This window comes from Trichosurus vulpecula, chromosome 3, assembly GCF_011100635.1.
Source record: "Trichosurus vulpecula isolate mTriVul1 chromosome 3, mTriVul1.pri, whole genome shotgun sequence".
NCBI lineage: Eukaryota > Metazoa > Chordata > Mammalia > Diprotodontia > Phalangeridae > Trichosurus > Trichosurus vulpecula.
This window is the reverse complement of record NC_050575.1, coordinates 49095256-49110821: the sequence shown is the minus strand read 5'-3', so window position 1 is coordinate 49110821 and position 15566 is coordinate 49095256. Positions and strand designations below refer to the sequence as shown.

The window sequence follows — 15566 nt, the reverse complement described above, 5'->3', positions numbered from 1 at the left end:
CTAAATCATAGAGGCTGAAGTTAGCAAAATAGATATTTACAGATAGCTGGTGAAGAACTTCTAAAGAATTTTGTGGAGTAGCTAACAATGTAAGAGCTCTTTATACCCTGAACCATACATAAATTGTATAAATGGCTTTTTTGATGAGTCAGAATAGCAAGTCTTTCCATTGGTATGTCCTTTGCAAAGCTACACATCGTAGTAAATGGAGCATTGTGAGTTTAGAGGTAGGAAGATAGAGTTTAAATTCTGTCTCACTTTATTAGCTGTTTGACACTGCAGATGTCAGTTAATGTCTCAGCCTCAGTTCCTTCATCTGAAAAATTTGGATAATAATAGCACCTGCCCTCCAGGATTGTTATGAAAATGACATTTGATTTTGTGATGAAATTTAAGATGAAAGTATGAAAATTTTCCAATCATATGTAAAGACAATTTTTTAACATTCATTATTAAAAAATTTTGAGTTCCAAATTTTCTCCCTCTTTCCCTCATCTCTCTGAGCCTCTCTGGAATAGGAAGGAATTTGATACAGGTTATTACATGTTCAGTCATGCAAAACATTGCCATGTTAGTGATGCTGAGAAAGAAGACACAGACTTAAGTTGGAAAAAAACCTGAAAACAATAAAGTGAAAAAAAATTGCGTGTCTTGGTCTTCATTATGCATCTTAATTCATACTGCATCAGTCCTTGCTTTGTAGGTGATGTCATTTTTCATTATAAATCCTTTGGAATTGTCTAGATCGCTGAATTGCTAGGAATAATTCTCATTTACAGTTGATCATAGTATGGTATTGCTGTTACTGTGTACAATGTTCTCATTTCCCTTATTTCCCTTTGCATCATTTCATACATGTCTTTCCAGGATTTTCTGAAAATCATCTTGTTCATCATTTTTTATAGCACAGTAGTCTTCGATTACCACAACTTATTCAGCCGTTACCCAATTGATGGGCATCCTCTTAATTTCCAATTGTTTGCTATTGGAAAAAAGGTGATATAATTTTTTACAAATATGTCGCTTTTCTTTTAATCACTCGGGAACACACATCTAGTAGTGATATTTCTGGATCAAAGGGTAGGCACAGTTTTGAATGAGGCTGACACATTAAAATTGAGCTCCAGTCAGGTTGGATTAGTTCACAAATCCAAGAACAATCATGATTGTCGAAATTATCAAACATTTTCATTCTTCATCCAAAAAGTGCCTGTTTGACAATTTTCAAGAGGGAATGGCTTCTATTAAAAATTTGGTCAGTTCTCGGTATTTACTATCAGTTGTTTACCGGGTTTCTACTTTACTTTTAATCTGGGTGTATACACACACACACACACACACACACACACACACACACACACACACACATACAATTAAACATCTCTATTAAAATTAAAGTCTCATCTACTCTTTGGCCATACATAAAACCATGCCTCTGGCATGTGACATGTCACATGCTTTTGACATGTCACATGTCAGACACATGGCTGGAGCATGTGACATGTCGCATGTCAGGCGCATTTCAGAAACGTGATGCATCACATGTTACATGTAGGAATCAGGTGATGTGGACATGCAGCAGTCATACGCTTCTGACATGCGGCAGTCACATCCTTCCCACATGCGTCTGACATCTGACATGCGTCTTGTCGCAGGCTTCCACCATGACATGTCTCATGCTTCTGACATGTCACATGCTTCATGCCACATGCTTGTGACATGTGACATGAAACGTGCTTCCGAATGGAACACTCAGAAGCATGCGGCACATCGCGTGACAGACGAATCTCACATGCATGTGACACGGCACATGTCTGGAGCATGTGAAACGTCACATGTCAGACACGTCACATGTCTGACGCATGTCAGAAACATGTGATGCGTCACATGTCTCATGTCGGAATCATGTCGCATGACATGCGGCGATCACATGCTTCCGTCATGTGTCTGACATGTGACATGCTTCTGATATGTTATATGTAATGTGCTCCCGACATGCTTCATTTCACATGCTTGTGACATGTGTCATGACACACGACACATGCTTCCGAATGTCACATGTCGGAATCATGTGGCATGTTGCATGTCAGACGAATGTCGGAAGCATGTGACACATGTCGGAAAGCATTGAAATGTACAGCATGTCAGAAACATGCTATGCGTCACGTCTCAGGTCGGAAAGCATGTGACGTGGGCATGTGGCCGTCACATGCTTCCGACATGCGCACGACATGCCGTGGTCACATGCTTCCGGCATCCGTCTGACATGTGACATGCGTCGTGTCACATGCTTCTGGCATGCCTCTGACATGCTTCATGTCACATGCTTGTGACATGTGACATGTCATTACACACGACACATGCTCCGAATGTCATATGTCAGAAGCATGTGACATGTCGCATGTCAGACGAATGTCAGAAGCATGTGACATATCACATGTCGTGGGTATGTGACGTTTTACATGTTGGGAGCATGTGAAATGTTGCATGTCAGAAACATGCTACGCGTCATGTCTCCTGTCGGAATCGTGGCGTGGACATGCGGCAGTCACATGCTTATGACATGCGTCTGACATGCGTTGTGTCACATGCTTCTGGCATGCGTCCCAATGTTATGTGTCACATGCTCCTGACACGCTTCATGTCACATGTGACATGCCACATGCTTGTTACATGTGACACGACACGTGCTTCCGAATGTCACATGTCGGAAGCATGTGGCATGTCAGACGAATGTCACAAGTATGTGACATATCACATGTCAGGAGCATGTCATATCTTACCTGTTGGGAGTATGTGAAATGTCGCATGTGAGAAACATGCTACGCGTCATATGTCTCCTGTCAGAATAATGTCGCATGGACATGTGGCAGTCACATGCTTCCGACATGCACATGACATGCGGCAATCACATGATTCCGGCATGTGTCTCACATGTGGCACGCGCCTGGCATGCATCATGTCACACGCTCCTGACGTGTCAAGTCACGTGCTTCTTACATGCGTCCGACATGTTACATGTCACATGCTCCCGACACACTTCATCTCACATCCTTTGACATGTGCATGTGACATGCCACATGGTTCCGACGTGTCACATTGTTCCAACATGTGACATGCCGCATGCCTCGACATGTGACATGCCACACGGTTCCGACACCTGAAGTGTCACATGTCAGACTTATTTGCCATGTGATGTATCACATGCTTCTGAAATGTGACATGCCACGTCAGACTGTGGTGTGTCATACGCCAGAACTTTGTAGAATGTGACATGTCACGTCTGAAGCATGTGACATGCAAAATACGTCTGGCATGTGACATGCCGCGTGCTTGTGACATGTCGAATGCTCCCGACATCACATGCTTCTGATGTGTAATGTCACATCCTTCCGACATGCGTCTGACGTGACTTCACATGCTTCCGAAATGCGTCCGACATGTGACATGTCACATCTCACATCCTCCGACATGTCACATGCTTCCGACATTTGCCGTGGCACATGCTTCCTACATACGACATGTCAGATGCTTCTGATACATGGCATGTCACATGACAGATGTAGGTTCCGATGTGATGTGTCACATGTCATACTATGTTGTATGTCACATGTCAGACGTATGTTGAATGCCACACGGCAGACTTATGTGGTATGCGACATGTCACACGCTTCCGACATGCGGCGCGGCACATGTCAGCCGCATGGGGCCTGACACATGGCTCCGACATGCGTCTGACACATGACATGACGCATGCTTCCGACATGTGGAATGTCTCATGCTTCTGACATAGCATGTCAAGTGCTTCCGACATGCGTGTGACATGTCACATTCTTCCGACCTGTTGCACGTGACATCTTCTGACATGTCACATGCTTCATGGCACATGCTTGTGACATGTGTTATGACAGATGCTTCCTAGTGTCACATTCGGAAGCATGTGGCATGCGACATGTCAGACGAATGTCACAAGCATGTGACATGTCACATGTTGGGAGCATTTGAAACGTCAAATGTCAGACGCATGTCAGAAATATGCGACACATCACATGTCTCATGTCGGAACCATGTGATGTGGGCATGCGGGAGTCACATGCTTCCGACATGCGCACGACATGCGGTGGTCACATTCTTCCGGCATGCGTCTGACATATGACATGCGTCTGACATGCGTCGTGTCACGTACTTCTGGCATGTGTCCGACATGTTACATGTCACATGCTCCCGACACACTTCATCTCACATCCTTCGACATGTGCATGTGACATGCCACATGGTTCCGACGTGTCACATTGTTCCGACATGTGACATGCCGCATGCCTCGACATGTGACATGCCACAGGGTCCCGACACCTGAAGTGTCACATGTCAGACTTATTTGCCATGTGACGTGTCACATGCTTCTAACATGCGACATGTCAGACTGTGGTGTGTCATATGCCAGAACTATGTACAACGTGACATGTCACGTCGGAAGCATGTGACTTGCAAAATACGTCTGGCATGTGACATGCCGCGTGCTTGTCAAATGCTCCCGACATATCACATGCTTCTGATGTGTAATGTCGCATCCTTCCGACATGCGTCTGACGTGACTTCACGTGCTTACAACATGCGTCCGACATGTGACATGTCAATGTCTCCGACATGTCACATGCTTCCGACATTTGCCGTGCCACATGCTTCCGACATATGACATGTCACATGCTTCTGATACATGGCATGTCACATGTGAGATGTAGGTTCCGATGTGATGTGTCTCATGTCATGTGACACGTCATATGTCACACTGTGTGGTATCTCACATGTCAGACATATGTGGCATGCCACACGTCAGACTTATGTGGTATGCGACATGTCACACGCTTCCGACATGCGGCGTGGCACATGTCAGCTGTATGGGGCATGACACATGCCTCCGACATGCGTCTGACACATGACATGCCGCATGCTTTCGACATGTGGAATGTCGCATGCTTCTGACATGGCATGTCAAGTGCTTCCGACATGCGTGTGACATGTCACATTCTTCCAACCTGTTGCATGTGACATCTTCTGATATGTCACTTGCTTCCGACATGTGACATGGCACATGCTACCATCATGTCGCATGCTTCAGAATGTGCCATGTCACATGTCAAACGTATGTGACATGTAACATGTCACATTATTCTGATGACAGTAGTATGCATATCCAATTTTGTCAGCACCTTATATTCAACAGTGTCAAAATGTGCTGAAAGTATTTTTGTTTCAAAAAATATATTATTTTTGATCCTTACTACGATTTGTAGTTTCCCCCACTTTCAGGCTATCACTGCTTCTACTGGCTACTCTCTCTTCCCTTTCCTAAACTCCTGCTCCTTTTTGTCTTAGTGTAGAAGACAGGAAGAGATATATTAGTTGCTAAGCAAATTTACAAACGTAATAAACTAATAGAGAAGGCAATAATTTTTGGATTCATGACGATTTAGCTGCCCTCCACGTGTTAGAATGCATCTTGATCTTACATTTGAGAATTGCTGTTTTTTCACCAGTGTAAAGGAGTAAAGTCTCCTTTAAAAAAATCTTAAAAATTGTCTATGGGAGAATGATCTCATATGCTGCATTATATTGCATAAGATTAGTTATGTTGCCTAGTTTTCAAGTATAATTTTGGGGTTAGTAAAAAAATTGAATGTTTTATCCATTATTCCTTTAAAAATTCATAATCTAGGTCCTTTGAGTTTGCAGGAGCAGAATATCTCTGGAAATTACCCTTAAGCTTATCTTTTTTCACAAATCTTTCAGGATTCTCTGCAGTCTTAGGTCACTATCTTATTCCTCTCTTTACTTTCTTTTCTATTGTTAATGGTGCTGCTAACTAGGGTTAGCTATTTTCTTTTTTTTCCCTACCTATATACCCTTTCAGTAAATCCTGTAGGATTCTATTTTTCTCATACCTGTAGTGTCTTATACATTCTCTTGGTAAATTTGTTTTTAATCAGGAAAAGAATCTTTCTTGCTGACCACACCCACTGAGATCAAAAGAAAAGCAAAACCCGTTTTACAGATACATTTAATCAAGCAAAACAAAATCCTACTTTTGCCGTGCCATATTTCTCTGTCAGTGTGTCTGGCGTTTTCTATTCTTGTACATGTTTGTTATGTACATATCTATGCACACGTGTGTCTTATTCTTTTTTATCATTAGCTTAACATTTCAATATTCTCGGAAATCAACCGTTGACCATCATGTTAATCAGACTTTCTGAACTTGCATCAGTCGTCTATATACTAGGTAGTGTGGGAGGTGGCCGTGTCAGAAAATAGAATGGTCACAGCTTCCAAATATAGAGCAAGAGTGAGTATTCAGGGATGACACCTAAGTTGTAAACTTGGGTGAATGGGAGGATGATGTTGCCCTCCACAATGATAGGATAATTAGGAAGAGGAGAGGCTCTGAGGCTGCCCAATCCTGGGGCACAGAAGAGAGCACTTAAGTTCTTAGTCTGGAAGTTTTCAGGGCACTTCCTGTGGGCTGGGGACCACCCTGACTGCCATTCCTCTGTGTCTCTTGTCCTTTCCCTGTTCCCAGGATGCTCTGGTTGCAGACAAAAGTTCTGATGATGACCCTAATGGTGCTGAATTCCCTGATGGCTACAGGGAAAGAGAGCCCAAGTAAGTATAGAGCCATAACACCCCAGACAGGATAGGTAGAGAAATAAGAGAAAGGCTCCTCTATGTGCCTGAGACCAAAGAAAGTCTGGCAGCAGGCTGGCACTTGGCAGTATGGGAAGGTGGAAGAATCTCGTCTCTAAAGTCCCATCATCCTGTTCCTGTGCTCCCTTCCTCCTTTTAATCCACATTGCAAGTATGCTCTTGCTTCCTCCCCCTTTCTCCATCCCTAAACCTACCCATTCTCAGGGGCTCTGAGTCTCCACGCTACTCGTCAAACTCCCACCTAAACTTTCCTTAATACTTTCCCATTGACAGCCTAGTGTGCTAAATAGATTTCAACTTTGGTGTTTATAGGGGAAGAGCTTTCCCATTTTGCCTACCCCTCCCTGGAAGAATTGGAGGATTTGAAAGACTTGTGTGAAGCCAAGGTATTTGGGATCCATCCCTAGCTTTAGGGTTGATGTAGTAATGGCAGGCATTTTTCCTATGCATTTCCCTGAGGCAGATCAGAGGCCAACTATGAAACAGAGCAAAGAGGCTGGCCAGGATGTGATTTCTTTTAATCTTCACAGTACCTTGTGAACAGGCTGAAGAAATATTCCAGGTTCAATTTCTCCTAAATCTCCACTTCTCTGTTCCAGTCAGGGATTACTTTTTGTTGTGGCTGACAGATCCTCACCCAAATCAGCCTCTGCTATCACCTGTCTCCTTGCTACTGCTCCCAGAACCCAGGATCTGGATCATAGGACTTCTTGCATGCAGATAGCACCCATTAACAAATCAATAAGCATTTATTAAGTACCTCCCATGTGTCTGGCACTGTACTTGGTGCTGGGGATAGGAAAGGAAAAGACCCAAACTAGTTCCTGCCCTCAAGGGCCTTAGAGTCTGTGAGAGGAGACAGATTGTATAGATAGAACTCTATAGAGAATGAATTAAACATTAAGTACAAGCTAATTTAGGGAGAGAGGGCACTAGCATGTCTGGGGATCATGAAAAACTTCATGTCGAAAATGGTGCTGGATCTTTGTCCTGAAGGAAGTCAGGGCCTCCAAGAGGGGCTGCATTCCAAGCACAAGGAACAGCCAAGGCAAAAGCACAGATACAAGTGTAGGGACAGTGAAAAAACTTAATTTGGTGAGACCATAAAGTTCGTGGAGTGGAAAAAATGTATATAATGAAACTGAAAAGGTAGGTTGGGGCCACACTGTCAAAAATCCTCCATCATCCAAAGGTAGCCTTCTGGGCTATGATAGAAACCCCACCAACCAGAGCTAGGTTTGCGGGTAGATAGTGATCAGATCAAAGTCCCTTTAATGTTCTCCCAAATATCTCCCCTAGAGCCTGTCCTGGTGCCCAGCCTAACCACCTTCTCCCTAATCAGGTCAATCCTCTGGCTTGGATCCATCATCTATGATGTATCTAGGAAACCCTTTAATTTCTTAAGGCTTGCAGTAGTACAACCCTCTGGGTAGAGTGTCCCATGTGTAACTCCCATTGACAGGGGCTAAACCTGGGACAGGGAGCTGTCTGAGGTAGAACAGTCAGCTTCTGAACAAGGGAAACCCAGCAGGGGGATCTCAGTCTCAGCAATATGGTGGCTGCTTAGACAGTTCCCCAGAGTCAGTGAAGCCTAGAGGCAGCCATTAGTGGAATCAGCAGGCAGTGCTCCCATGTAAGTAAATGTTCTCTGCTCAGCCCTGTGCTTGGTGGTCTGGGGAATACAAAGTATCAGAGACACCCTGACTCATGTGAAAATGTAGTTAATGATCCAAGCTCCTCCCTAACTGTCTGTGTGTGATACAGAGGGGAAGTACAGCAAGAGCGGAAAGCAGAGGGAAATTCCTATGGCATGGGATAGGCAAGGAAGGAACAGACAGGATCTGAGCTGTGCCAACATATGTAGAGAGCGCGCGGGGCAAATGTCCCTAAGTGTACCTTCACTATATTATCTTGCATTTATATGGTGTTTGAAGGTTTGCAAAGTGTTTTTTACAAATATTATCTCATTGTCAAGACAAGTATGGAATCATTATCCCCATTTTACAGGTAAAAACACTAAGGAAAACAGAAGCTAAGTGACTTGCCCAGGCTAGCAATGGCTAGCAAGTGTCTGGGGCTGACTTTAACTCATCTTCCTGATTCCAGGTACAACGCTCTATCCCCTAGAGCACCTACATGCCTCCTTCAGTTACTCAAGCAATAATTATTGAAAATTTACTCCATGAGAGTCACTGTGACAGGAGCTGTGGGGCTCACTAAAATGTACAGAAAGTTGCCTTTGTCCCCAAGAGTTTGTAATCTAGCTAGGGGACAAAAGTACAGACCCAGAAGGCTGTGCACCAAGCCTGAATGTGGTACATGCTATGAGCATTGCATAAAGGATCAGGGCTGCAGGAATACAGATGGTGACCTTACTTTTGGAAAATGCCTTCTCGTATGACCTTGGAGAAAGCATTGAACCTCACTTTCCTAAATGATAAAATGGTAGACGTGTAATAGTAGTGGCAGGGAAGGGGGCAAGCTAGACCAAATGATTGCTGAGACCTTCTGTAGTCCTCATATTCTGTCAATTAATCAAGAAACAAGCATTGATTAAGCACCAACTACGTACTATGCACTTTTCTAGGTATTGGGAATACAAAGACAATAATGAAACTTTTGTTCATTTTCAAGGAGTTGACATTCTATCAGACTACAGGTGTGTACATGTTATGCAAAATACACAAAAATATATACTGAGTAGTTGCATGGGGAAAGGCAACAGAGTAGCTGGGACCCAAAGGAAGAGCTTCATGTAGAAGCTGGTGTTTGATCAGAGCTTTGAAGGAAACTAGGAGTGCTCCTAGGCAGGTGAGGATAGAGGGCATTCCAGGCATGGGTGCAGGTGATACAGTGGCCTGAAGATGGGAGATGGTAGACTGCAGATGGGCAACTGACAGAAGGCTATTTTGGTTGAACTGGAGAGCAGCGGTGTCAAACCCAAATAGGAAGATGGGACACTAAACCATCAATAATGTATCCATGCAGGCTACACATTGCCTTAGAAAGCAGCATATTGATATTATCTATTTGCATTGAATTTTTATTTGTTTCATTAAATATTTCTTAATTACATTTTAATCTGGTTTGGCCCTCACAGGAGTGGTGTCTGTCACATGAGGCCTGTGGGCTATATTTGACACCTCTGCTGTAGAGTGTATGAAAAGGAGTTGGAAGGGGAGTCTGGAGTCTGCGAGTAAAGTACTTGGAGTGCCCAAGAGACTAGGGAGCCAACAGGGACCACCAGAGGTCACTGAGCTGACAGAGTGGTGGTTGTAGAGAGTGATATGTTCAAACTTTTCCTTTAGGAAAATCACCTTGGGTGACATACCCAGATTGGAATAGAGTGGGGAGAGACAATATAACTAGGATTCTTCCGGCCAGTGATTATGGAAGGTTTAATAGAGGTGGTTACATTTGAGCTAAGTCTAGAAAAAAGGTAGTATTGTGATGAGTAGAGTTGAGGAAGAGGGAATTTTGTGTCTGAGAGGATGAGCACAGAAGGTGGCAAACATATGATCAATTAACAAGCATTTATTTAGTGCCTATTGTGTGACACTGGGAACACAGAACAAAACAAAGCAAACAAACAAAAAACAAGAGTCCCTGCTCTCAAGGCACTTACTTTCTATCAAGGAAAGCAATGTATACACACAAACATATACATATGCATAGTCACACACATATACATACACATTATATGCGCATAAATACACACATACATACATACATATATACATATATATATATATTTAATGAAAATGAAAGGTAGTTTTTGGAGGAAAAGTTCTAGCAGGAAATGCTTCATGTAGAAGGTGGAATGTTAGCTGAGTCTTGAAGGAAAGATTCCAGGAGACATCAATGAATAAGGAAGGCATTCCAAGCCATGGAGAAAGCCAGAGAGAGCAAAGGCTTGGAGACAGGAGATGATGGAGGATTGGGAGAGGTGCAATAGGAAGGTCTAGAATTTAACTGGACTTAGAGTGCAGGAACATAATGCAACTTGAAAAATAGGTTGAGGCCGCCTTTGGAAGACCTTGATAAGGCAAGCAGAAAAGAATTTCACATTTTCTCCTAGAAGAAACAGGGAGACACTGGAGTTTATTGAACAAGGGGGTAGCATGGTCAGGCTTGCACTGAATGGAAATATTTTTGACAAGTGGGAGGAGAAAGGGTTAGAGGGAAGAGAGACTTGGGGGGGGGACCCATTAGGAGACAATTACAATAGTCCAGGATCTGAACTAAGAAGACAACAGAAGGAAGAATAGAAAGAAGAGCCCCATTGCTGTGGGGACACAAAGATTCAGTGGAGACATCCTGAGTAAAAAGGGTTCAGAGAGCAGGGAGGAGGACTTAGGCTGGTGCAATGATGAGCAAAGTGGGACTTTTCGTTGTTTTTTTTCTTTTGGAGTGCTCCTCAGCACTAAGACAATCAAGTGCCTTTGATTGAGCCTTGGCTTTGATTGAATCAAGAGTCTTTGATGACCTGCTTAAGTCACAAGAAAGCCTAAGTCACATGAATTTGAGTCACATGGTTTTTACACCCTCTGACCCTGAAGAATTATACATATATATACTCTGAGGTTAGCATTTTGCTTTGGGGGCTCACTCATTGGAAGAGAGTGTCTGTGGTTTTGCCTGACGAAACTCTGGGTAGCCGTTAAGGAGCTCTCTGGCTTTGAAAGCACAGTTGTTGGTGCTTCTCTCTCTGGGAACTATGTATGTATGTTAGAAGCCCTTCTGCTGATTTGTGTTATTTGCACTGTTATTTACATAAATTTCTGTTTGTATTTTCTCTGAAGTTCCCCTGAACTAAGTGAATGATATATGTATATTTATATGTGTGTGTGTGTTTAATTAAAATGAGGTTGTAAACTCCTTAACGTTGCTTTCCTTAGAAAAGCAGATCAAAGAACCTGTGCTAGCAGCCCTCCTATGTGCTGATGTTATTGGCCCCACACCTCCACTGCAGCTGCCAGCAGCATTGGTGTTACAGCTGGACATTGGGTATAGTTTCCTTGCAATGTTTGTGCTGGGTTAGTTCGTTGAAGAGGCAGGGTGGGAAATGTACATCTTGAAAGGCAGCTGTGGTTACAAAGAAAGGAATACCGACCTGGGAATCAGAAGGTTGGCATTCTAGTCCATGAATTTGCAGCCCAGCTGGGGCTGGGGGTAGAGTGGGGGACTCAGAATGGTAGAGCTGGGTATGCGCACAAAAATCAGACTGATTCTTAAAAGAGAGGAGCACACAGAGCCACTTTTTACTCCTGTGCCCAGCCAAGGTTCAGGGGTGACTTTGATGCCAGGCAGAGCTGACCTGCCTCTAGGGCCCCTCCAGAGCACTTTATGGAGCAGATAAAGGCTGAGTGTTACTTTGTCAATGGCACTGAACATGTGTGATTTATGGGGAGACTTATCTATGACCACCAGGAGATCTTGCACTTCGACAGCAAGGTGCGGTAGTTTGGGGCCTTGACCTAGGTGGGGCGGCCTATTGCAGAGCTAATGAACAGCTTGCTGGAAGCCCTAGAGCAAGGCAGGCCCAGGTGGCCAGGCTCACGGACAACTTTAGGTTGTTGGATTCCTTCTGGATAGAGAGGAGGGGTGAGTGGGAGCAACAGGAAGGGAGGGGAAAAGGGAGAGGATGAGGGGAAAAGAAAGGGGAGGGGAGGAAAGGAGGATGAGATGAAGAATGGACAGGAGGAGATCAGGTGAGGAGAGAAGAGAGGAGAAGGGAGGGTAAAGGTAGCAATGAGTGGAGTGTAGAGGGGAGGGAGGGCAGAGTGAGGGAGTTGGCAGGGGAAAGGAAAGAGAGGGGAAGAGACGAAGGCTCCATTTTGAGCTTGTCTACTTCACAGGGACCTGGTCATATCTCTCTCTACCCTAGGGTCACCTGGCTTCAGGATACTGAAGGCCTAGACTTTTTCCCAAAGACACCCTCCTGCCCAGAGATTTCTTCAGTGGATTGACAGGGGAGGTGCTCTGGGAAGGAGCCTGTTGTAAAGCTGAGAAATCCGTTTGTAATAAGAAAACCCCCTGCTCATAATCGTGATCAATTTCTCTGAAGGGATGAGTCCAAGAACTCATGGGGCTACTTCTTGTCATCTGAAATGTCTAGCTGAATGTCTTGCCCACATTCTGGCCTTGGGGAAAAGGAGACCTAAGCCTGGTTTTGGGTGAGGGGACAGAGGTGAGGCCTGGACTAGGAAGATCTGCTCTGGTTTTCTCACTCAGAATCTTTGTTTTTTCTTCCAGTTGAGCCTGAAGTAACTGTGTATCCATCATAGATGGTTCCTCTAGGATACCCAAACCAGCTTGTCTGTTTTGTTACTGGTTTCTATCTAGAGACACTGAGGTTAGGTGGTTCCTGAATGGTCAGAAGGAGACAGCCGGGGTTGTGTCCACAGGCTTGATTAGCAATGGAGACTGGACCTATCAAATCCTGGTGATGCTGGAAATGACCCCCAAGAGTGGCTATGTCTACACATGCCAAGTGGAGTACTCTAGCCTTCAGAACCCTGTCATTATGATCTGGGGTGAGAAGAAGCTCCTGCATGCAGCCTCTATTTATGGTCTCCTGTTGCCCACTCTCCTCCCCTATAATATCTTCTGCTTTCCCCCAGTGCAACCCCCTGCTTTCAGTGCTGAGCTGAGGACTATGGGGCCCTAGGACCTTGGCATCCTCAGTGGCCCCCACCCTAGGAGCTAGCCTCCTTTGGGGATTCTGTACTTAGTCCATATGCTCCTTTCTCCTGGGATAGGGCAACTAGGTTTCTCTTCCTCCTTCCCTTTAACCAACTACTCAGATTCTAAGACTTGTCTGCTCACCACACCAGCATGGCTGCTGGAGGGAAAATTGTGATTCTTGCTGTGTCTTCTCCCTAAAAGGATAGTCCAGATAGCCCAAGGAAAGATGCTGAGTGGAGTTGAGGGGCTTGTGCTAGGGTTGATCTTCCTTGTGGTCAGCCTTACTGTTCACCTTAGGAGTCAAAAAGGTGGGAAATTGGTGGGATGGCCCTGAGGCCCCCATATTCTCTCCAAGAGAGGAGGTGGAGACTGGATTTGGCTGGGGCTGTAATCTGGTACAGGGATGAGGGGGTCCTCTGGCTCTGAGTGCACCTCTTCATCACCTTGACTTTAAAAAGGAAGGCCAGATCTCAGGCCTCAAAGGGCTTTGGAGAATGCATTTTCACAGAGGCAGCTCTTACAGACACCTTGTGTTCCACTCAGAGAGTCCACACATGCCCAGAAGCACAGAAGGAGCTTCTTATTCCACTTTGCTGAGATGATCTACTCTCTTCCCTTTTATGGATCATAGATTCACCGGGGTTTTGTGTGAATATTTCTATCTGTCAAATCTCCCAGGAAACCAAGGCTACTCACCAATGGGTAACTGCCTCTATCCAGATGGGGCTTAGTTGTTATAACAACAACTTTTTTTTCAATAGGTTTTGAAGTTGAGTAAAACCTTGGACCCTGAAGAAGAAAGAAGTAATGGTGCTTATGTGCTCAGGACCCTGCAAGTGATTCACCCCTGTCTTCTGATAGTTTCCATCTGACCACTGAGGCTGTTGTGTTCCCTGGAGCTAGTCATTTTCACAGCATCATCTCCAAACATGAAAGCCACCTGCCTGTACCAAAAGGTTAGCAGTGCTGATCCCTTTCCTAGAGTACCTCTTTCCCTGTCTGGGACTCTGTCTGGACTTTCCATGCACTGCCTCTCACTGTACACCTCATGTTGTGTTTCGCCAGCTGCCTACACAAGGTCTGAATGGTGAGGGGGCTGTCTGTGCTTTACCCTCAGGGATATGCATGCTGCTGTATGCACATTGTAGGCATTTTTATCCCTTGAGTCTTTTCTCTAGTAAATCAGAAAGGAGATAATCCCCTGTTATTGGTCAACAAGGAAATAGCAGAAGTGAGGAGAGGGAAGAAACTTCAATATTCCCATACATCTATGGTATCCATGTAGCCAATCCCTCCAAAGGTGTAGATCACACACAGCTACTCCAAGCTTTGTTATTCTATGTGACTTTTATTCTTGTCCCCCCATAAACCCTTCATAGAGGTCTGCCCAGTGTGCTAGTAACTTTCCTCTAAATGACTTGATGTCATGTGGATGGCACTGAGTCACATAGGCTATCCACTGGTTTTCCCTCATAGTCCCTACATGATAGCCTCATTTCCCTTTTTGGTCACACATCTCTGATGATATCCTTTATGCTCATTTTCCCCCTCAGTTCTTTAAAATTGGTAATACGCTACAACACACACACACACACACACACACACACACACACACAAACACGTCCATGTTTTGCTTCAATATTACCATCTTTTCAATTAAAGTTTTATTGCTATACTTTGCTTTCCCCTTATAGCAGTAAGGCAAAATTCATGACCTCAGAGAGGGTCATGGACATGCCTGAGTGGTTTGGAATTGTGAAGTATAAGGAATTTTCTAGGTAGAAGGCAGAGGAAGTATAACACACCTTTATTTAGACTCCAGAGGATCAAATCCAAGGACCAATGCCCCCAATTTGATATAGTAGCAGTAATATTCCAAAGCTGGTAAGCCCAACTCACTATAGTACCAAGGAAATTATAGCAAAATAGGAAGGAACCAAACCATACTGTAGCCACCCCCATCCCACTGCTAGGGCCTTCCTATAAAAGATCACTTACCAATCCTAGCTATCTGCTTGGAACTCTCTCTTATAGCTCCTCTGACTCCAAGTTCCTTAATCTTGGCAACTCTCTCTTGTTCAGCACTCTCTGCTCTGCAGTCTCGATGCTGGCTCTCCTTTTGTGTCTGCTGCCTCGATGTCTTCTTGATGTCTGCTCCTGAATCCTGCTCCCAGTTC

At 44.4% G+C, this 15566-nt stretch overlaps 1 pseudogene; it reads left to right on the top strand.

Annotated features, from left to right (window-relative positions):
• Positions 1-5103: 5103 nt before the first annotated feature.
• LOC118842036 lies at positions 5104-14261 on the top strand (annotated as a pseudogene).
• The last annotated feature ends 1305 nt before the right edge of the window (positions 14262-15566 follow it).